We start from the raw sequence: 23,025 nt of genomic DNA, 5'->3' as shown, positions 1-23,025 counted from the left end.
TGAAGATATGTTGTTGCCCTTTGCAACAGTATCCAAGGCTGCAAAGGTGTCCATGGAAACTTCCTGGGAGCTCTGTGTGTTGGAGCCAGAGGTTGCCTGGGACAACTATGGTGCTGCTTTGGACAAGAGCGTACTTGAATCTAGTGAAAAGTTAAATGCTCATGGTGATAATGGGTTAATGGAGTCTGTCAGTACTGACAATAGGTATGGAAGTGTTCATGAGGTGAATGAAGCGCCATCAGAGTACGGTGGTGAGGGTGTGGTATTGCAACCTGTTGAGGTTAAAAATTTAGTGCCACAGTTTTGGTTGAACAAAAGTGATATATGTGATGTGTCTGCTGAGCCACTCTGTCCTGTGTCTCCTCCTGCAGTTGATGGAGTACTGCGTAGTACCTCTGATTGGAGCGCAGAGAAAGTAGACTGGGACAGATGGGCTGAAAACCTGTTGGCTTTGTTGAATGGGACCTCTGTTTCCAACAGTGGAGTGGACACGACTTCTGCTGTGCTAAATGGAGGGCCTGTAGAGCAGCTTATAGACAAGGGCGCACTTGCTGTTGCTGCAGAAGGTCTCCCTCCCAATATGGACGGGCCAAGTGAGATTGAGCACATAGCAGAGATCGTGCCCACAACCCACAAAGGATCGAATAGTGTGATACCAAATGAGCCAGTGTTGGTGGAAGTGTCAGATGGCACAAATCAAGTGATTGGGGTCAGTAAACCAAATGTAGAATTATGTGATGACAGTCGGGTGTCAGGACAGTTGCTGGAAGAGGTTCATGTGGCAGTGGAGCTGGTGGATAGTGACGTTGCCATGGGAGACAACCACTCCCCGCTGTGCACTTGGTTTCCAGACACTGCCCTGCCAAACATTGAAATGAGTTCTGACAAAGGTGTGGATGTTTCTGACCATGAGGAAAAGTGCGATGCATTGGTAAATGGTAAATATGATGATTTGGAAAAGTGCGAGGCACTGGTAAATGTAGATCAGTTAGTTTCTGTGGGTGACCATAAGCCTAATGATGCACCTGAAGGTCATGAGGACATGCATGCGGATAACCCTGAAACATGTGATGTGGTGGGTAATGATGTGCTAGACACAGCTGAACTAAAAGCTGCAGCTGAATTAGGCCCCCTACAGGTTCAGGAGGGTACTCTGGGAAGAGAAACTTTAAATAGCTTATCTGCCCAGAGGGAAAACTTTAAGGAAGTGGATAATTTAAAGAGGTCCCCTGACATAAAAACATCTGAAGAGCAAGACAATCGGTCTGTCCTTCAGAAGGATAGTAGGACATTGCTGTCATCTGAGACTGTCAGTGACCAAAGGAAGCATGCAGTGTACGGGGGGAAACCAACCGAGCTAGGTTTTGTCAGTAAGAAGATGCCTGTACATAGAATGCAGCGAGGGTCTAAGGTAACCCCAATAAAAGAGCCCGCACTTTTTGTGTTTAAAAGTGTGACCCCTTCAAAGGTAAAGGGAAACCGGTGGTTGAGAGTGCAGCGTAGCTGTAATGTTATCCGACACCGAAAACTCAGGCGTCAACCTCATCCTCAGAAAGGTACGAAGTTTTGGAAGTTCCTTAATGGGAAGGTGATTTGGGTGGCCCCAAGGAAAATAGAGCGGCAACGCTTTTGGAAGCGTACCCGAAAAAAGGCACAGTGTCTTTATAGGGCCCAAGTCCGTGTAGTAGGAGAACACAGGGAAAGTTGCCTCGTAAGACAGGAAGGAAAGTTTCCCTTTGAAAGTGATGTCAGTCAGGAATGGGCTCATATAGGTGAAAGCTGGCACAGAGGTGCCAAAGTAAAGAATTTGGGCTTGTGTGTTCTGCCCCCTACGGGATCAAAACAAAGGGGGGGGATATGTGGCAGTGCGGTATCCTGCCACGGTGGAAAGCACGATGGAGACCCAGGATTCTCAACCTTACAGGTTGAGGGGCTCCAGGCAGATCTCCTAATGCAGAGGAAACTGGTTTATCAGTTTCCTCTTTGGTTGGTAAAGCCTGTTTTGGGACCTGTAGCCTGGAGATTTCTTAGAGATTTGGGAGGGATGAAATCTCCAATCCTGGGCCCATATTTTGAGAGCAGCCAGCGTGCTGATTGCACAGGTGTGTGCAGGCCTTTTAGGGGAAGCCAGGCCATGATTCTGGGCTCCACCCCAGCAGTTAGGAGTCAGGCGGGCTCCACCCCGGCAGACAGGAGGTCTCTGCCCGTGGAGTCAGGTGGGCTACACCTAGGAGAGGTGGAAGCCAAAAGCAGCAAGGGGCTGCTACAGAATAGCTGTGTGCTAAAGGTTCGCTGGGTGCCAAAAGAACCTTTTGGGAAGAGTCTGCAGGAGGCAGACTTAAAACTGCTTGCAAGCCAGGAGGCTGAATACTATGAATTTGCTTGATGATGGATACCCCTGCGTGGGAAGAATTCTTGTTTATTTGAACTTTCTTGTAAATAAAAGTGGGCTAAAAAGGCCCTTAAAGAAAGCGAGTAGCTGTGTGCGTTTAAAAGGCTCTACCACCTTGAAGCGAGTTCCCACAGTATATATATATATATATTTATATATATTTTTTTTTTCTTTTTTTAGACGTTTAACAGACAATTGGCAGCTACTGTTTGTGTGTAAAGGGTTAACTGTGTAATGAACCCAACCCAGTGATGAACTCTCTCATTCTGCAAGCGTTTAGATTGCGATCTCGTAAACTGGAAAAGCTTTGCGCAGCATGAGGCAGAGAGTGCAATCGTCATATTTTGGTGGCAGCAGTGAGATCTGAGAATGATGCTGTCGAAGGGCACAACGGACCTCTGCAGAGGCACCACTGCATCCACACAAGGGTCCTTCTCTACAGCATGCTGCCAGCTTGTGGCTGCTTTCTAAAGAAAAGAACTGTAAGACTTTGCACCCCTTTTGTTTTTATGTACCGGAAATATGTTTAGTAGATTTAGGGCTTATGGATATTTGTAGGCAGCTGTACTTTTGCAAACGCCAAATCTTCGTTGCATCTGCTTTTTCCCGCGTATACATGTCTGATATATTTTCCAACTATAAAACTGCCACGTTCAGGACATATGTAGTACACACTTTAGTTGGTAAACAACAATGCAAAGAAGGATCAGGATTACAGGAATATGGCTGCATACAGCCATTTACTTGTATAGAAAGCTGTATGCGACACTTGCAGCCCCCAAGGTGAAGGAAAGTCCTGGGGAACGTACGCTAGGCTCGTGGAACAAATGAAAATATCCCTGTGCATGATCCTAAATAGTTCAGCATGGTTTTAACTTTTTTTTCCCCAAAATATTATCACCAAAAAAACAATATTGTTACTTGTCAACATAAACAGATCCAGTATTATTATACAGGATTTATATAGCGCCAACAGTTTGCTCAGCGCTTTACAATATCATGGGAGACAATACAGCAACAATACAGTTCAATACAAGAGGGATAGGAGGGCCTGATCCTGGGAGCTTACAATCTACTTTATATTTTTGCTATTCCTGTTGTTAGTAACATGTTTTTGTTTCAGGATATTTTCAGTTGTGTGGTTTCCATAGATAAGGGAGCAGCATATTGTGGTTGAGGTCAGCAGATGGGCAGGAATATAACCGTGCTGCCGCCAAGAGGACCAGCTCCAACACTGCCATATATTTGCTGTATGTAGCAAGTTCATTAACCTCCACAGTCCAGTTAGAAAAATATCTCCTGCTAACTGCACTGATGTTTCCTGTCTGGGTGTGGGGGAGGTTCTAGAAAGGATGTAAGCAGCATTCAGCATACAGTGTATATGTAAGCTGCTGTCGGCTACTAATTCTGCTGACGAGACAGAATTTCCAGGTCGATTTAGAGGTGTCGGAACCCAAAGGTAATGTCGCAATATGGGCAGGGACTGACTAGAACCATAATTGGCAACATTTTGGATACTCGGTCCACCGAAAAGTGATGCTTTTCAGTTTTTGATTGAGGTTGGACCTTAAATCACCTATCAGACTATTTTATATCAAAAGTAAGATTTCTGTGCTTAGGTACCCTATTCTGCCTACCCGCAGCAGACCTCACGACAAAGGCTTGCTCTCCCCTTTTGGATTTCTTATCATTTATAATATAGAAAATGCAGCAGATGAAGTGATACTATGGCTGCAGCAGGAGAGTGACTGAGGTGTGGGGAGAAAAACCAAGAATTGGGACACAAAGTTGTCCCCAGGGGAGTATCCAAGTATATAAAGCCATTATGTCATTTCATTTATTTGTATCTACTGAAAACTGAAATGTTAGTTTTGTTTGGTTTGGCCATTTAAAATAATTTCTAGGTACACTTTGATGCTGAAATGTAATTTATTAGTGATTCACAATACTGTCTAATGGTAGCTTTACTTGTATGAATCCATTTGTTCCAGAAACAGAATTCTATATTCTAATCCAATCATTTAAATATCAAAATTATTATTTATTATTATTATACAGGATTTATATAGCGCCAGCAGTTTGCTCAGCACTTTACACTATAACTGGAGACAATACAGCAACAATACAGGTCAATACAAGAGGGATTTGAGGGCCCTGTTAGTTTTGTTTGGTTTGGCCATTTAAAATAATTTCTAGGTACACTTTGATGCTGAAATTTAATTTATAAGTGATTCACAATACTGTCTAATGGTAGCTTTACTTGTATGAATCCATTTGTTCCAGAAACAGAATTCTACATTCCAATCCAATCATTTAAATATCAAAATGATTTTGTTGTTTTATGATGACTTTCAAATTTTAGTTTTCAGTGTTGAATTGAGGATTGCCTGGAAACATAAGATATGTTTTTTTCTGTTTCAATCAGATCACATTATGTATGTGACCAATCCAATCAGTTTTTTTTTTTAAAGGAATCTACATAGATTCAATCACATTTTCATTTAAAAAAATAGAATTTCATTGTAATTCTGACTTTCCTTTGATTCAGTAAGGGTCTATATCTATGGGTGTTGTTTTCCTGCGTTTCATATGAGTTTGGAAGGGGTGTCAGACGCAGGTCATCAACATCTCATTGACTTTAATTGAGCAGTACACATAGCAGTTCAGAGGCTGTTTTACCAGCTTTGCATTGTATTGCATTTGTTAGGGCACAGCATGTCCTATTGAGGTGTATTTGAGCTGCAGGTAAAATGCAGCAGCTGTTTTGCCTACAGCTCAAACACACTTTAACCACTTCCAGTCCTTAAGGTGTCCCTGCACGTCCTCAGGAGGAAGCGGTTATACCAGGAGCAGATGCAGCCATAACCCTGGTATCAAAATTTGCAGCCAACAGTGGGCTTTCTGGTAAAAGTGATCCAAGCAGCACTGCAGCTGCCCATGCACTTTTACAGGGCTCAGTAGGACCCCGCCCCCCACTTACCGCTGCTGTTCCCGGGCTCTCCCATTTAACCAGAACCACCAAACACTGTTGGGCAGACAGAGGACAGGGAGGAACATCCGTTCCTCTGGTGGGACAAATGAAGCCTGAGTGCGACAAGGATTTTGTCACTTCCGATTTCGATTCTTTATTTTCCAGCCAGTGAAACAGCCTATCAATCTGATCTTAGTTTGATCGGCTGCTCTGGAGGGCAGGGGAGGGATCAGGGTTATAATAGACCCCAGATCTCTCCATAAAGAGAACCTGTCACTGCCCCAGCTATCACAAGAGATGTTGTTCATCCTTTGTGATAACAATAAAGTTGAATAAAAAAAAATTAAAGAAACAGTGTAAAGGAAAACAAATAAAAATAAAATAAAGAACACAATGTAGGTCCCGCACCAGGGGTGGACTGACCATTTGGAAACTCGGGCACTGCCCGAGGGCCCGGGGTCAGTAGGGGGTCCCATGAGATGCCCCGGTACCTTTTTGATAGGCTTTTTTGAGTTTGGGCAAGGACACAAGGGCCCCATGATCCCCTATTGCCCGGGGACCCCATGAGTTGTCAGTCCGCCCCTGTTCTGCACGTATATGTTAATGGTGATCTCCCACACGTGCGAGGTATTGCCACAAATGTCAGAGTGAAAGCAATATATCTAGCACCAGAGCTTAGCTTTAAACTCGCAACCTGTAAAGGCTTCTAAAGAGTCACCTATGGACATTTTTAGGTGCTGTAGTTTGTCGCCATTTCACGAGCATGTAAAATTTCAAATCTTGACATGTTTACTCTATTTACTCTGAGCAACATAATCTTTTCAATTTTGTTCTGAAAACTTGCAATTGATAAATGGCTTTGCAAATATCACATGACATAAAAAATTGCATCAGCAACATTTTATTCTCCAGAGACTCTGCTTTCAGAAAAAAAATAATTTTCTCATAAAAAAAAAGGCTGATTTGTAAGTTTTATATGTGAAAAATTTCAAAATTTCCCCAGATGGCAAGTGGTTTAAGTGGAATCAAATGTGAAAAAGAAAACATGTGAATGGGCTTCATTGCAGAAGAGACTTGCAATGTCTCTTCTGCAGAAAAGTACACTTACCTGCCTATTCACCAGGGGCGGACTGACCATTTGGAAACTCGGGCACTGCCCGAGGGCCCGGGGTCAGTAGGGGGCCCCATGAGATGCCCCTGGTACCTTTTTCATAGGCTTTTTTGAGTTTGGGCAAGGACACAGGGGCCCCATAATCCCCTATTGCCCGGGGGCCCCATGAGTTGTCAGTCCGCCCCTACTATTCACAGTCCTCTGTAGAACGTATACTGAATTGTGCATGCGCAGCTCAGATTACATTCTGGCACACTTACATTGTGTCGGAATGACATCCCACGTTGGCCAACTAAAACGAAAGAAGACTGGCACCTGGAAGAACCCAGGAAAAAGATGCCAGTGTCAGCAAAGGACTTCACAGGAATTGAACCTTTGGAACCAAGTTAATTATGTGTGCTTTTTAATTCGTCTTTGATAAGACATGCTGCTTGCTCAAATGGAGCCTCTGAGCTGCCATGTGTATTGCTCAATTACAGTCAGAGTGATTTTGCTGACTTGCATTTTCGGTGCATTCCATGCCTGTCAGCATGAGCCATAACTGTTACATTTGTTCTGTAGGACGAGACTAAAATTAGCTAAATGATACATTTCTCCATGTTTAATGTTTTAGGATCTAATGTAAAATTAATTAAAAAAAAAAAAAAATCAACCTATGTATGAGGAGCTCAAGAGGGCCATGACATAACACAGTCCAGTCATGCTTTATGTACTGTATTGATTCCTATTTTTTTTCCATATTAGATTTCCTTTTAAAAAAATCAATATGAGCTGATGTGTGAAACGTATGCCTATAGCACATCATCTGAAACTTTATTTCATTTTTTGAACTACAATAACGACAGTTGGAAGATGACGGGTCGCAATAGGCAACAAAAAATGTAGTAGGACATTTTTAATGCATTAGCCCCGAGATAGAAAAACATGTATGAAACATTTTGAATTTTTTTTGTGACAATCCTTAAGGTTTAATATCTGGAATTTTTCCAGGACAGGCTATCAAAGCTTGGGACTGTCCCTGGAAATCTGTAACAGTTGGCCATTATGCAGAATTTGATTTTAGTGGGTTGCGGGTTTCTGATGTCTAGGTAGTTATAAAATGAGTAATGTCTACACTGTGCAGTTTCACGGTAGCTAGGGAAATTTGTAATCCTAATTCTGTTATTTTTCTTGGCTGGGAGAAAGCAAGATGAGATAGTAAATGTTCATGTGTAGGAGCTTTTCCAGAACCAATTTGCTTTTAGAAGAAGGGCAGGCATCTGTACTGTGTATCCTTAATGGAGCCAGGCCCGTCCCTCTCTGGAAACTCCCACTAGAAAATGTTCTTGTTGCAGCCCTCTGTACAAAGGATGATTATTCTCCGCAGTCATTCAGTGTAATGATCCTTTGATTGAAGAATCATATCTTTCAGAAATCATTTGTGCTAACATTGCTTGTTATGTTCAGGTTGTTGTACACACATTAAAGTAGTTGTAAAGGCTCAAGGTTTTTTACCTTCATGCATTCTATGCATGAAGGTAAAAAACCTTCTATGTTCAGCAGCCCCCCCAACACTTACCTGAGCCGCATCTCGATCCAGCGACATGCACGAGAGCCACAGCTGTCCTGTGTCTCTCTCCCATCATTGGCTCCCGCTACAGTCAATCACAGCCATAGAGCCAATGAGGAGAGAATGGGGGGTGGGGCAGAGCTGTGTCTGTGTGTGAATAGACACACAGAGCAGCAGTTTGGGAGTAAGTCTGCCTGGTTACCCCCATAGAAATCTGCTTGTTGTGGGGGCACTTGGCAGGAGGGAGGGGCCTGGAGTGCCGGAGAGGATACAAGAAGAAGAGGATTGGGGCTGCTCTGTGCAAAACCATTACACAGAACAGGTAAGTACGACATGTTATTTAAAAAAAAAATAATCTGCCTTTACAGTCACTTTAAGGTACATTGCATTACAGCAAAAAAATAAAGTAAAAATAAATATCTCATTAACTGCTTAAGGACCGCCCTATAGCAGATATACTGCTACAGGGCGGCACCTGTGCGCAAAATCACGTATATATACACGTGATTTTGCATTTCCAGGTATGGGGCGCACGCCGCCATTTGTGGCCGCGGATGTCAGTCACCAGGTCCCAGACGGTAAATACCCGCTGGCGCCCGGTGATTACCGAGAATTTCCGATGGAAAGGAAGATTTTTACAAACAATCATCCTCCCTGTCAGCTCGAGAACGCTGCTCAGGATGACTGTGCACAGTAAAGCCACCCCGATCAGTGTGCTTACAGTGAAGAACACACCTTCCGCCCCCTAGTAATAAACACACCGGGCACAGTTAATCCTTTGATTGCTCCTCACATTAACCCCTTCCTGCCCAGTGCCATTAGTACAGTGTCAGTGCTTTTTTTTTTTTTAGCACTGATCACTGTACTGGTGTCACTGGAGATGTCAGTGACACCACGTTATTTCCCCCCCCAGTGTCAGAATGCCCGCCGCAGTCCCACTGAAAGTAGAAGCAGCATAGTATCTATTTGATACTCTGCTCTCTCCTCCTATCAGTATTCTTCCTGTCATCTCATGAACTGATTGGCTGCTAATACTGTTTCTTCCTCTTATACTCCAGCTCAGTTGTGGGGACTGATAGAGGCTGATACCCGAACAAATCAGGTACTCAGGGGCGGACTGACAGCTCATGGGGCCCCCGGGACATAGGGGATCATGGGGTCCCTACTTCCTCTCCCACACTCAAACCACACCCAAAAAAAGCTTCTGAAAGGTTCCAAGGGCATCTCATGGGACCCCTATTGACCCTGGGCCCTTGGGCAGTGCCCGAGTGCTTTATTGGTCAGTCTGCCCCTGCAGGTACTTACACTGTTTGCATTTAAAACATACTTTTAATGATGTATTAATGATAAAAGAGCCACCATGCTTTGTGTCTTTTATTTCTACCTAGAGATCAGCTTAAGTTCACTTTTTGGAGCATGTTACGCCCATATTTAGGGTATAACATGCTCCATGCTCCCCCACCCGCTGTGACACTGGGCGGGGGTTCTTCTCCCTGCATCCGCTGTCACATTTCATAATCGCACAACTGCGACATTCATTCACAGGAATCTGTGAATGAAGAAACTACAAGTGCTGTCTGCCACCACGTCAGACAGCTTGTAGTTCTTAATGAACTGTAAGGGTGCTGATGGGCACCATCATAGTTGATTGACACCTCCTCCAGTTTTCAAACGGACAACCCTTACAGAGGTAAGGGCAAAAAAACTGGAGGCAGCATCAGCCTGATATTGCACCTGCGATCAAAGATGCAATGCTCTGCACGCTCCTCTAAAAAAAAATTATAATACATGCACGTTTTTCTTCCTGCAAAAATATGTGCATTTATTATCTTTTCAAAAAGGCGAACTTAACCTTTAAAGGAACCCACTCATCATGCAATCCTTTACCCTTTTTATTGAGTGAAGAGTGAATGTCATTTATTGTTATGTACTGCATATGGCCAGCATTAGAGCTTTAGAAAATCGGCTTCGCTCGATCAACAATTTGAATTTGGTGAAAGTTAAAATCTTAAATGGTAGCAGAGGGCAGAAATTATTATTTTTTATTTTTTTTTATTTTGTGTGTGTTGTTTTGTTGAAATCAACAGTGGGTAAAGCAGTCAGTTTGTCTGCTTAACCCTTTGAGGACCAAGGGACGTATTTGTTTTTAATTGCCTGTATCATCTGATTAAGAACTTGAAATACTTTTTTTTTTTTTTTTTTGGTATGAGTCAAAATATTAGTTCTTATCAACAAACGGATCTAGCTTTTTGCCAATTATTTCATGAAATGGCTTAGTTACAGCAACTGAAGTGTACGAACTTTAAAAACAAAAAATGGATTCTTTTGGCATTCCGTAATCTTATGGTCCTCAAAGGGTTAATCAACCTATGAGTTCCTGTGCCCTGAAGGAGGTAGGAGATGAGGTTGATCTCCACGGGGAGCGCAGACTGTATCCTGTAGCTGGAAAAAGCCAGACGTGCCGACAGCGGGTGCTTAAGGCTTGGCTGAATTAAAAGAACAATATAATATCCCTATGCTGGCAGAAAGAGTCAGACTTTTTTTGAGTTTACTCCTGTGATGGACACATGTCTTCCTAGAAGGAGGTTAGAAAATGCAGAGTTCTGTATTGGCTGTGTTGTGGAATGCAGTCAAACCACACTCTTAGGGTGAACAAAGGAAGTGTTTATTCCCATCATACATGTGCATGGACCAGTCCTCCAAGGGGAGAACCAGCCAACAGTTGCTCTTTTACAACGGTTATTTATACTGTGTAGGAAGCACAAACATGGTTGGTCAACATTGTTAGATGCTAGCAGCTTGTCACCATATCTAATTTGGAATAAATTACCAAGTATGGCATGTCACATTATAATTTGATAACAAACAAGGTGCAGGGCAACCTTTGAAATATGTTCCCAAATGGTCATGTCATAAAACATTCTTATAAAATAAAGGAGGTGCGAGCGCCTTAAATAAAACACACTAAAAAAGCTGCTGTGCACAAAAAGGTAACCAATAACACCCTAAAACACAGATAATAGACAGAAAAGTGCAGCACTGGGATAAATAAATAAACAACTTGTCCAAAGAACTTGCGTATAAAAACACTATAAACACCAATTATCTAAAATCAGAAATGGTATATCAAAAAGTTCCAATGTAAACAGTATATAAAGTGACTCTCGTGCTTAATGGCTCTGGATCCGGTATCAGTGCAGTAGTGGTAAAGGTAATGCGCACTCCCCAGACGCGCATATTTATTGCGCCTTATGTTAAAATCCACATGTCCAGGTATTAGGTAGATGGAATTCCCTCTCAGAGATGGTGGGTCGCCAGGTTAGATGTTATGGGGTTGGTAAAGATGGTCCTCGTCCTTATAAAGCAGTCCTCCCGGGTTTCAGCCACAACGAGGGAGGCTGAAACCTGGGAGGACTGCTGGGACTTGTAGTTCCACAAGCTCTGGAGAGGGATGGATTGCTATACCCTGAGGGTTGATCTGCATATCCAGAGAGTTACTTCAGGTTGAATGCAAAGGAGCTTTATAAGGATGAGGACCATCTTTACCAACCCCATAACATCTAACCTGACGACCCACCATCTCTGAGAGGGACGTCCATCTACCTAATACCGGTCTGATGACATCTGGATTTTAACATAAGGCGCAATAATTATGCGCGTCCGGTGAGTGCGCATTACCTTTACCACTACTGCACTGATACCGGATCCAGAGCCATTAAGCATGAGAGTCACTTTATATACTGTTTACATTGGAACTTTTTGATATACCATTTCTGATTTTAGATAATTGGTGTTTATAGTGTTTTTATACGCAAGTTCTTTGGACAAGTTATTTATTTATTCCAGCGCTGCACTTTTCTGTCTTTTATAAAACATTCTTAGTTTGCTTGCTTTAGCTACTTGGAAAGGTTCTGAGGAGTTCACGATCCAGGTTTGAACCATAATGTTTCAAATAGAAGTTACAGTGTAGTTATGTATCTATTTGATATCTAAGGCCTACTTCCTTGCCAACTGTGATTTGCTTTCTGAACTGCTGGGACTTGTAATTTTTTGTCTATGTGGCTTCCTGGATATTGGGACTCTGTTCTCCTTTTTGCTCTTTCTGCAACTGCTGTCTGTATGGTCCGGATGCTGTGGCCAGGACACAGCCCTCTGAGGACCCATGATGTGCCTATGAAGGACCTCCAGACCTCCTTTCCCCTGCCACGCTGCACGGACTTCCTGAGCTGCATCCCCTGTTGATTTGTCAGTCCCTGAACCCGTGCTGTATCTATTGCTGCTCGTCCCTCATTGTGCCTGGATTGTGGTCCTGGACTCTGGACTAAGTGCCTGCTGTATCCAATTGCTGCCCTGTGTGCTTGGCTTGATGTGCCATAATCAGGGCCGGTGCTTCCACTAAGTAAACTAGGTGGCTGCCTAGGGTGCACTGCCACCTAAAGGCACCTGGGCACAGCACAGACCAGCACTCTCTCTGTGTGGGACGCCGCCACGTCATGAATGATCCTCCAGCTGAGGGGAGGGTTGGCAGAGGGGATGAAGAAGGGACAGAGGAAGATTCCAAGTGTCTGGGGCCAGTGTAGCAGCTGAGCTGCTGCTCCATCCAGTGTTCTCTCAGACTCAGTCCTTTACTGCAAGCCGGTTGGCAGCTGCTGATCACTGTGGAGTTCCAGCCCTTCTCTTCCCATTCATTAGCAGAGGTGGAGCTGTGCCTGCGGAGGAAGGTAATGTCTGACTCTGATGTCTCCTGTCTGTGTGACCTGGCCGGCCATCCATCACATGTCCAATGTGTTAGTGAGTGATGACATCATCACGATCCCGCAGCCTGCTGTTCTAGTGCCTGCTGATCTGTGTCAGTGTTGGTGGTGGTGTGTTGGATCTGTCACTGTGTGGGATCGCTCAGTTCAGGTGTTCTCTGTGTGTGTGGGGTTGGGCTGCCTGCTGTCACAGTGTTTTATCTCCCCCCCCATTGCCTGGGGAATTCTAGCCTGGGATCTGTCAGAGTGTGGATAAATCATCCTCCACTCACTGCTAGTTTGACCCTGCCACTGCCAGCCACAGATACAGTCCATCTGTGACACTGATATTGTCTTTAATATTGGTGTTGGTGGCATCTTATGGCACTTATTTTTGCAAATTAAAATACATTTTGCAGCTTCATGTTTTGTTGATTTAATATTTTCTACTGTTTAAAATTTGTTTTATTTTTTTCGGGGGGCGCAAGTAACTGGTCCTGTCTAGGAAGCAAAATAGTCTAGCACCGGCCCTGGCCATAACCTGCTGCCTGGATCCCTGCTCTGTGCTTGATTCAACCCACTTGTCTTCCCTGTGCTGAACTCAACCCCTTGTCTGCCTGAATCCCTGCCCCGAGCTGGATTGAACCCTTTGTTTCCCCTGTGGACTGTCTCTCCTTGGCTGTCCCACATTGCCATCCTGCAGATCTCTCTCCTTGCTCTGGAATTAGCCCTGTCTGCCTGGGTCTCTGCCTGGTTCTGGACTTACCCCTGTCTGCCCAGATCTCTGCACTGTTCTGGACTTAACACCTTGTTGCCTGGGTACCCGTTCCTGAGTATGGGTTTGCCATTTCTGCTCTGTTATCCTACGTGGACTGTGTGGTATTACATTGCTACCCATTGGACTGTTCAGTTGTGACTTGTTACCAGGGGTGGACTGACGGATCATGGGGCCCCTGTGTCCTTGCCCAAACTCAAAAAAGCCTATTAAAAAGGTACCAGGGGCATCTTATGGGGCCCCCTACTGACCCCGAGCCCTCAGGCATTGCCTGAGTTTCCAAATGGTCAGTCCGCCCCTACTTGGTACCCTTGCTGTGCCTTCACGTTCCCCAATAAACGCCCGCACAACCAGTTTTGAGTCATCTGCCTTCGTGTGCTCTCTCTCTGCGCTCCTAGTTCATTTCAGCTATAAACTTTTATCTGTAAATGATTAGTCTGAGATGTGTACATATTTGCAAGTAATACTTTCAGCTATGATGTTAGTTTTTTCAAATGATTTAAAATGAGATTTAATTTTTGAGGGGTTTAAGAATTACTGTTGTTATAATAACAAAGTTAGGAGGCATGCTGTAATTATCAGGAAAACACTTTAGCAGTTCTTACCGGTCAGAAGTGTTCATTACATTCCACAGACCACCAGTTAGCACTTGTAATTGGTAACCTGTCACTGTTTATATGATTGCCCCAGGGCGTCACAACGTACATTTCTTGTCTGAACAAATATTTTACTGGGCAAAGAACTGCAAATTACCCGTTGGTGTTTACAAAGTATATTTTAATGACATTCATGGATTAATGTGTAAAAGCTCATCAGACCTAAAGAATACAGTTTTAGGCCCTTTCACTCTTAACGTAGTGGGATGCAGTTGGATGCATTTTGGACTGCACTCCAGCTGCATAGACAGTCCAAAATCCAGGCTATCCTATGGGCATAGTTCACACCATTGCAGTGCAGTGCAGAAAAGTACAGCATGCTGCATTTTTCTGCACAAACAATGTGCAAAGACACATGCAAATGCACTGCAACGTATCACCATGCACATAGAAGCCCAAGGAAAGAAAGAAGTAGAAAGTGACCTCACAGGTCAAATGCAAATAGAAAAGCATGTGTCAACTGTATGTAAAACACATGTCAACTGCATGTAAAACGCGCACTAAATGCACATGTAGGTACAAGGAAAAACATGCAATTACATGCAGTTTTTGGTGTGAATGGGCCCTTACTTCAGCCAAACGTTTTAATTCTTTTGTTTTGTTTCACCTTCGAAAGGGTAAAACCTCATGTCAGGGTTTCAACACAGCTACCTGTGTCTGGAAGATTTCCCTTGGCTTCTTGTGGAGTCATTGGAACAGGAAGTGAGGGTGAATCCCCCCAAAAGAGCACAGACAACTGTAAAACCCCATAATGGCAGCCATTGTTGACCCTTTTGGAAATAATAATTACCCAATTGTCATGCTGATCTAGTGACTTCAGTACGTTTTGAGTCACTGATGTGGACATTGATGCAGAGTAAGAGCTATGTGCAACATTATTTTCAGAAGCAGCAGGATTAGGGTGGTAGTGCAGTAGACTTCAAGCTTGGAGGTGGTTCCAAATAATTCAAATGAATGTTGGACTGTTGCAGCTTTCTGCTGCCCAGTGGAGCCCCAAAGGGTTCCCAGTGCCCAACTATAGGTATTGGTCGAGGTATAAATTTTTATTTGTCACAATAAATTATTTGTTTGTCACACTTATTAATAGTTGTCAGTCAATGAAAAATAAAACATAATTAAAGTCCGTTATACGCTCCTCCTCTTCACCAATGTGACTTCCACAAGCTTCCTCACGAGTGTTCATATGGTCTTCTGAGTTTATTGTCTTTGGCTGTCCCAGGATAACATAACCCCCTGCAGGGTATATTTTAAAGAAGTTTGTGAGCAGTAGCCTAAGAAGCATTTATTGCAGAAGAAACGTGACATGTCTCTTCTGCAATTAAATTTAAAAAGAAAACTTTCTGCTAGCAATTTTTTTGTTTACAGGTTCCACTTTAAGATGTGTGCAGTGCACAGCCTACCTGCTGCATGGCTGTTTTCATCCAAACATTGCTGTTCTATGCCAGGCTACCCTACTCCCTTTTTTCCTCAATCAGGTGATCCTGGAAAATAGCTGCAGTGATGCTGGAGCACTCACCTTGCTGCCTTTTACATACGGAAAGCAGAATGTAAAAAAAACATTGGAACTAAGAACTCTCTTACAGTTGCCAATCAGAACAAACCTTCCTAGAAAGTTTGAATGTGATTGGTGAACACTCCTCCTGCCCGCCTGCTAATTTATTTATTTATTTCAGGTACTTATATAGCGCAGTCCATTTACGCAGCACTTTTACACATATATATATTGTACATTCATATCAGTCCCTAACCCTCAAGGGGTGTACAATCTAAGGTCCCTAACTCACATTCATACATACACATTCTAGGGACAATTTAGACAGGAGCCAATTAACTTATCAGCATGTCTTTGGAGTGTGGGAGGAAACTGGAGTACCCAGAGGAAACCCACACAGGCAGAACATGCAAACTCCAGGCAGGTGGTGCCATGGCTGGGATTCAAACCGACGACCCTAGTACTGCCAGGTGGAAGTGCTAACCATTTAGCCACTGTGCTGCCCCTGCTAATCATGTATACAGCTGTGTGTAACTAAAGTCCAAACCTGAGCTGGTCCTGCATTGCATGTGATGCTGTCCAAAAGATGTGAAGTTCCAGGCAGCAAAGTAAAGTAGCATAGGGGGACTGGACGCATTGAGGAAGGAATAAGGGGGTCGTGGGCCACTTTACAGGAAATCTGACCAGATATTCAGCGACCTATACTACAAATTTTAATGATTTTACTATAGCCACAGGTTCACTTTAAATCATAGTTTTACCTTGCTATGAGTTAACCATATCAGGCTATTTAGGGCAGTTGTGAAACATTTATTTGCTGGCCTTGGGGGAAGTAGTAAGTAGAGTGCTAACTGAGCAGGAAGATGGTATTTAACAGGCTTCAATTAGAGTGTGAGAGATGGCATAAGGGGCCAGCTAAGTGCTTTTGAACAAAGAAGCAGCCAACAAATCCATGGTGACTTTACCTTTTTAGAAAAAGAACAGTATTATTTTTACTTTATTCGATCTATGCAAAAAAAAAAGGTACAAATATTTGCTACCACAATGTGGGTGTGCTTTGTTTGTGCCAAAATAACAGGGTGTCGCCCAAAACAGTGACAGTTTGCTATTTAATATATGCAATGTTACTGGTGTGATGTCATTATTTCCAAAATGAAAGCAAACTGGGAAATTATACTATAAAATTTGTTCTAAGGAATGTTCCCTTAGGCAGCCCATAGATAGATTTGTTTTTTCATATAATCAGGGAGTTGAACAAAAAAAAGAAAATTACTTGATTCCCCTTCCACACACTCAATGTGGATGGAAGAATCCTTCCTGCTGAGCTATCGTGTTCTGACAGAGAACAGACTTCCCTGCCTGAGAATGCACTGATCAACGCTCCCATTACATAGTTTAATCCGATTTTCTTCTGGTGAACATACATTTAAAATATCAAGGCCAGAGGCGGACTGACAACTCATGGGGCCCCCGGGCAATAGGGGATCATGGAGCCCCTGTGTCCTTGCCCACACTCAAAGCACACCCAAAAAAGCCTATAAAAAGGTACCAGGGGCATTTCATGGGGCCCCCCACTGACCCCGGGCCCTCGGGCAGTGCTCGAGTGCTCCAATGGTCAGCCCGCCCCTGATCAAGGCTAATGATAGGCTGTTTTGGCCCTAAAGCAGACAGAAATATAAACTCTCCAGAGCCTCGAGGGAGCCAATGCCAGGGGATCAGATGCATAAACAGCCTATGGATAACGTTCTGGAGATGCAGCCCTCCTCAGATGGGGAGATCAACAAACTGGAAAAAAGCATACAGGTGGCGCAAACACCTAGTGCATTATCCAAGGTTGATTAAAAATGTAAAAGGACAAAATATACTCACAAACATAGCATGTATGTAAAGCCTATAAGGCCATAGAGATGGCCACAAGGATGACAGAGTGTCCAACTGATGGTGTGGTCGGCCTGCTGACGCGTTTCGGGGACGAATCCCTTTCCTCAGAGCTGTGGCCAGCCTAAATTCAGGTCTTGCTTTACATGTCTGAGGTCAGCGCCGCCTATAGCAAAGCCCCTCCCCTCGAGCCCAAAAAAAGGGAAGGGGATCATGGAAGTTAATAATTTAATGAAAAACAAAAAAATGTATTAAAAAATCCAGTGTTAAAAAACGTTATAGTATAATGGTAAAAAGATGAAGATCGGTATACCTGGCAACAATATAAAAACAATTTAGGTGTAAAATAGAGAACTATAGGTAGTGTTAGAAACAACAGTATAATGTCACAATACCTCAAAACGAGACCCACATCTCTGTTTTTTTAATATAAAAAAGCCATGGAGATTGACGTTGGTTTGTGCACGTCTATACAAATGACTGGAAGAATTAAAAAAATTTAACTAAAATGGCCTCTGGATCGCACACCAGCATGGTTGTGCACTTCAAAGGCCGGAAGTGGCCAACCGGAAGTGCGTCATAATGACGCCATATCCGGTCCTCGCAGAGAAAATGACAATAAAAGTTTTGGTTTTTATTTTATGCAGCGCTGTAATATAAATGCTATATTGCCCACACATGAACACACACACGTGTAGTTGCAGGCACCATCCTTGTATAATCACTCAAAGTCCAGTGATGTGCCAGTACATTGCTGGTCCTTGTTGGGCATATATACTATGTTCTTTTTTTTTTTTTTTTTTTTTATGCAGCCTGTGGGCTGAATGAAAAAAAGAAAAAAAAGTGTGTGGTATGCCCACCATTAGAATATACTGCCCTGCATCCACCCACTTCTAATGTTGAGCATACATGAAATGTTGTTTTTTGTTTTTTTTTTATTCAGTCTGTGAACTGAACAAAAAAAAAGAACCTAACAGATTCCTCTATTCACACCAATCAATGTGGATGAAAAAAATATCTGCCAAAAAAAATGTAAAAAATATATGCGAAGCATAGGAGCAATCCACATTGACCACCCCAGGCCCCCATGCTTGGGCATATATGTTCTGTTTTTTAATTGCGAGTGAGAAATCTTATCCAACAGCACTGCACGTAATGACGTATATTCTGAGAACACACCCTGATGCTGTCAGAATAAATGGCGTTCCTGCAAAGCAAACAACAATGGTTGATAAATATAACAGTATTTTTACTGAAATCTGTGTCAAAAAATATTATAAAATATACATGACAAACCATAGGAACGATCCACCAACTGGCCACCCCAGGCCCCCATGCTTGGGCATATATGTTCTTTAACTGTGGATGAAAAATCTCATCCAGCAGCGCTGCACACACAGTCATGTATTCTGAGAGCACACCCTGTTGCTGTGTTATTTTATCAGTCAGACTAACTATTTAACTATGTAACCAATGTGAATGTAGCCTAAAACTTATCCTGTCTGCCTCCTTCCCATGATCTAACCTAACCCACCCTTTTTCCACAGATGCATATTTAACTTGATCCAACAGTCATGGGTCTTCACTGTCCTTGCCGAACCTGCACATTACAGCCCCACAGACTAGTATAGGACTGTCTACAATTTTCAACAACCTTGGGACACAGCCCCACAGAGATCTATGGGGCACCAAGGTGCAGATGCTGCCAGGACAGTGGACACTTGCAGCCTTGGATGTAAGCAAACAGTAGCTATGCAGCCACTGGATCAAGGTAAGTACGTTATGCCAGGGGAAGGAAGCTAAAAAGATAAATGTACTTTGTTTTAAAGTGCACTCATGCTGTAAAGCCTGTTTAGTTAAACTTGTATTTCAAAAATCAGCACAAGGGATGGTACTTACATTCAATGTGAAGTGTTCCTTGTGCTGCTGGCTGATCTTTAGATAGATCCAAAATCTATTTAAAGTTTATGTGAACCCTCACCCTTTTACAAAAAAAACCTATTCAACTTAACCGTTTCCCAACAGCCCTATAGCAGATATATTGCTACAGGGCGGCACGGGTGCACAAAATCACAGGGGCGCGTGCGGCTGGCAATCACCAGCGCCCGGTGATTGCCAAACATCTCAGACGGGGAGAAGAACTGTTTGTAAACAAAACAGTTCTCCTCCCTGTCCGCTCCTGCACACTGCTTTGGATGGCTGTGCACAGCACAGCCATACAAAACAATGTGCTTAAAGTGAAGCACAAACACACGGCCCCATAGTAAAACACACCCAGCACACAGTTAACCCTTTGATCTCCCCTCATGTTAACCCCTTCCTGCCCAGTGCCACTAGTACAGTGTTGGTGCTTTTTTTTTTTTTTTAGCACCGATCAATGTATCGGTGTCACTGGGGATGTCAGTGACACCAAGTCGGTTCCCCCCCAGTATCAGAATGCCCGACGCAGTCCCGCTATAAGTTGCTGACCACTGCCATTACTAGTAAAAATTAAAAAAAAATTAAAGAAAAAATATCCATTATCTATACCGCCATTTGTAAATGCTATAACTTTCACATAAACCAATTAATTTACACGTATTGGGATTTTTTTTTTTTTAGCAAAGACATATAGCAGAATACATTTTGTTCTAAATTTATGCCACAATTAGATTTTTTTTTTTTACTGGATATGTTTAATAGCAAAAAGTCAAAAACTTTTTTTTTTCTCAAATTGTCTTTTTGTTTTTTATAGCATAAAAAATAAGACCCACCGAAAGAAAGCTCAATTCGTGAGGAAAAAAGGACGTACATTTCATTTGGGTGCAGCATTGCATGACCGCGCAATTGTCAAAGTAATGCAGCGCCTTAACACAAAAAATGGCCTGGTCAGAAAAAGGGGTAAATCCTCAGAAGGACAAGTGGTTAAAATATAAATGAAAGGCAAAACGTGTATATAAATAAAAAAAAATTATAAATACTTTTTTTTGTATGAGTGGTCACATAACCCCTGTTCTCAGCTGCATAAGAGGTAGGGGTGACTGTAGGACAGGGGGTGTATCAGCAGGAAGCAGAGAAATAGCAATACACTGATCTTCCCAATGGTCAGACTTGTGCTGACATTCCCGCCGCCTCCCCCCTGATCTTCCCACCGGGGGGGGATTTGGCAGGCATGTCAGCACAAGTCTGACCATTGGAGGACAGGCAGGCAGTTCTCCCAGCACAGCCACAGAACTGTGACCATGCTGGGAAGGATGTGCTCTCATGAATAGCATGGTCAGTTTGAAATAGGACTGGCAGGGTCACTAGGTATTTCACACAAAGGAAGAACTACAAAGAGAACAGGATATTATACAGCACAAGTAAATGGTACAACAGGAATATGAAATGTTGGGGTAACCTACACTTTTCTGTATGTATAGAGAATGCAGCACTCCCAGCCCGACTGAAGTGTGAATAAAAGTGTATGACGCGTTTCGTTCTGCGTGGTTTTTGGCGTTGTGGGGTAGGGCCAGGTTTGTGGAGCGAAGCTGGCTGACACAGCCCTTTGTGTCTTCACACTTCAGTTGGGCTGGGAGTGCGGTATTCTCTATACATATAGATTTGGTCACTGTTGAGCTCTTATGCTAGCACTCCCAGCCCGACTGAAGTGTGAATAATAGTGTATGATGCGTTTCGCTCTGCGTGGTTTGTGGCGTTGTTTGGCGGGGCCAGGTTTGTGGAGTGAAGCTGGCTGAGGCTGCCCTTTGTGTCTTCACACTTCAGTTGGGCTGAGAGTGTGACGTTCTCTATACATATAGATTTGGTCACTGTTGAGCTCTTATGCTAGCACTCCCAGCCCGAATGAAGTGTGAATAAAAGTGTATGGCGTGTTTCGCTCTGCGTGGTTTGTGGCGTTGTTTGGCGGGGCCAGGTTTGTGGAGCGAAGCTGGCTGACGCCGCCCTTTGTGTCTTCACAGTTCAGTTGGGCTGGGAGTGCGGCGTTCTGTATACATATAGATTTGGTCACTGTTGAGCTCTTATGCTAGCACTCTCAGCCCGACTGAAGTGTGAATAAAAGTGTATGACGTGTTTCGCTCTGCGTGGTTTGTGGCGTTGTTTGGCGGGGCCAAGTTTGTGGAGTGAAGCTGGCTGAGGCTGCCCTTTGTGTCTTCAAACTTCAGTTCGGCTGGGAGTGTGGCATTCTCTATACATATAGATTTGGTCACTGTTGAGCTCTTATGCTAGCACTCCCAGCCCGACTGAAGTGTGAATAAAAGTGTATGACGCGTTTCGTTCTGCGTGGTTTGTGGCGTTGTTTGGCGGGGCCAGGTTTGTGGAGCGAAGCTGGCTGAGGCTGCCCTTTGTGTCTTCACACTTCAGTTGGGCTGAGAGTGCGGCATTCTCTATACATATAGATTTGGTCACTGTTGAGCTCTTATGCTAGCACCCCTATCTCTGAGGATCAGGAGAATCATTTTCTCTTTGCTTGGTGTGGCTCAGCAAGCTCCATTCTGGGTCATAGTTCGTGAATATCTTTTTCTGTTACCTGTGCTTGAAACAGAGAAAAACAAATATCAACAGAAGCTCACAACACTATTATGTGATTGAGTAATGGAGATAAATGTTTAAAATGTTACTATTCACACAGAAGTATTATCAGATGAATCTGAATGCTAACGGGCTCAGTAGTAACAACGTTTTAGCTAATTACTGTATTGGCCAGTGTTAAAAGCTTTCACTGTTGAGGTCAGATTCACTTTAGGTTTAGGCTGACATCTACTTTGGCTCCCCCCCAGAGCCCCTTTTCATTGAATATATGTCTGGCCTTTGTGTTCTGCTGCCCATTGATTCAGACCTGCTTATTATTCTCTTATTAATTAGCTGCAGTACACCACGGTGGCCAAAAGCGGCTTTTTCCGCTTTAAGCAACGCAGAGATTGTGTAGGTGTTTGCTGGGTTCTCGTTATACAAATATTTGCCTCCTACTTGTGTCTTTTGCGGCAGCTTTGACCCTCATTTGTTCCCATTGTCGGTAGTCCCTGGCTGATTCTGGTTTGCTGTGACACATCAAGGTCTTCTTTTCTATTCCTCCTTCTGGATTTGGATGCTGAGTCACCAATCGTCAGTACGTTTTGTTTAGATTTTACAGCTGGCAGAACTGGGCCAAAAGCTGACGCATCATTTGAAGGTAAATTTAGATCCTTGAAATGTGTTCCTTATTCTTCTACAATTAAAACAAACATGAGGGCTGATGTACTTTTACTGACCATTTAGCACAGTCCTGGTGAGACCTACAGATAAGACTTGGCCATACATGAGCAGATATCCTCATGAGAACAGAGGCGATGAGATACCTGTCCATCTTCTCAAGTAGACTGAGAGCCAGGAACCACCATTATCCTTGAATGACATTGATAGCAACACGTGTGCGCTATTTGATCAGGAGCAGGCTGTAAGGTGATCTTAGTTAGCTTGGCCTTGTCTCTCCCACTATAGCTGGGTAATGG

General features: G+C 43.4%; 1 protein-coding gene across 4 annotated transcripts in view; it reads left to right on the top strand.

Annotated features, from left to right (window-relative positions):
- The first annotated feature begins 3,698 nt into the window (after positions 1–3,698).
- Positions 3,699–23,025, top strand: part of LOC149465753 (CMP-N-acetylneuraminate-beta-galactosamide-alpha-2,3-sialyltransferase 2-like) — a 77,262-nt gene continuing 57,935 nt past the window's right edge. Inside the window, exon 1 of one of the 4 annotated variants that reach the window (XM_089673261.1) lies at positions 3,699–3,851. The gene's annotated coding sequence lies outside the window, so the exon portion shown is untranslated. Of the gene's footprint in view, positions 3,852–22,487; positions 22,707–23,025 lie in introns of those variants that run through there. The other 3 variants (XM_089673258.1, XM_089673260.1, XM_089673259.1) reach the window with 3 other exon arrangements.

The sequence above is a fragment of the Staurois parvus genome, unplaced genomic scaffold (assembly GCF_062004578.1).
Source record: "Staurois parvus isolate SC_StPar_1 unplaced genomic scaffold, SC_StPar_1.0 ptg000137l, whole genome shotgun sequence".
NCBI lineage: Eukaryota > Metazoa > Chordata > Amphibia > Anura > Ranidae > Staurois > Staurois parvus.
Note: the sequence above shows the minus strand (reverse complement) of the source record. Positions and strands in the feature narration are given on the sequence as shown.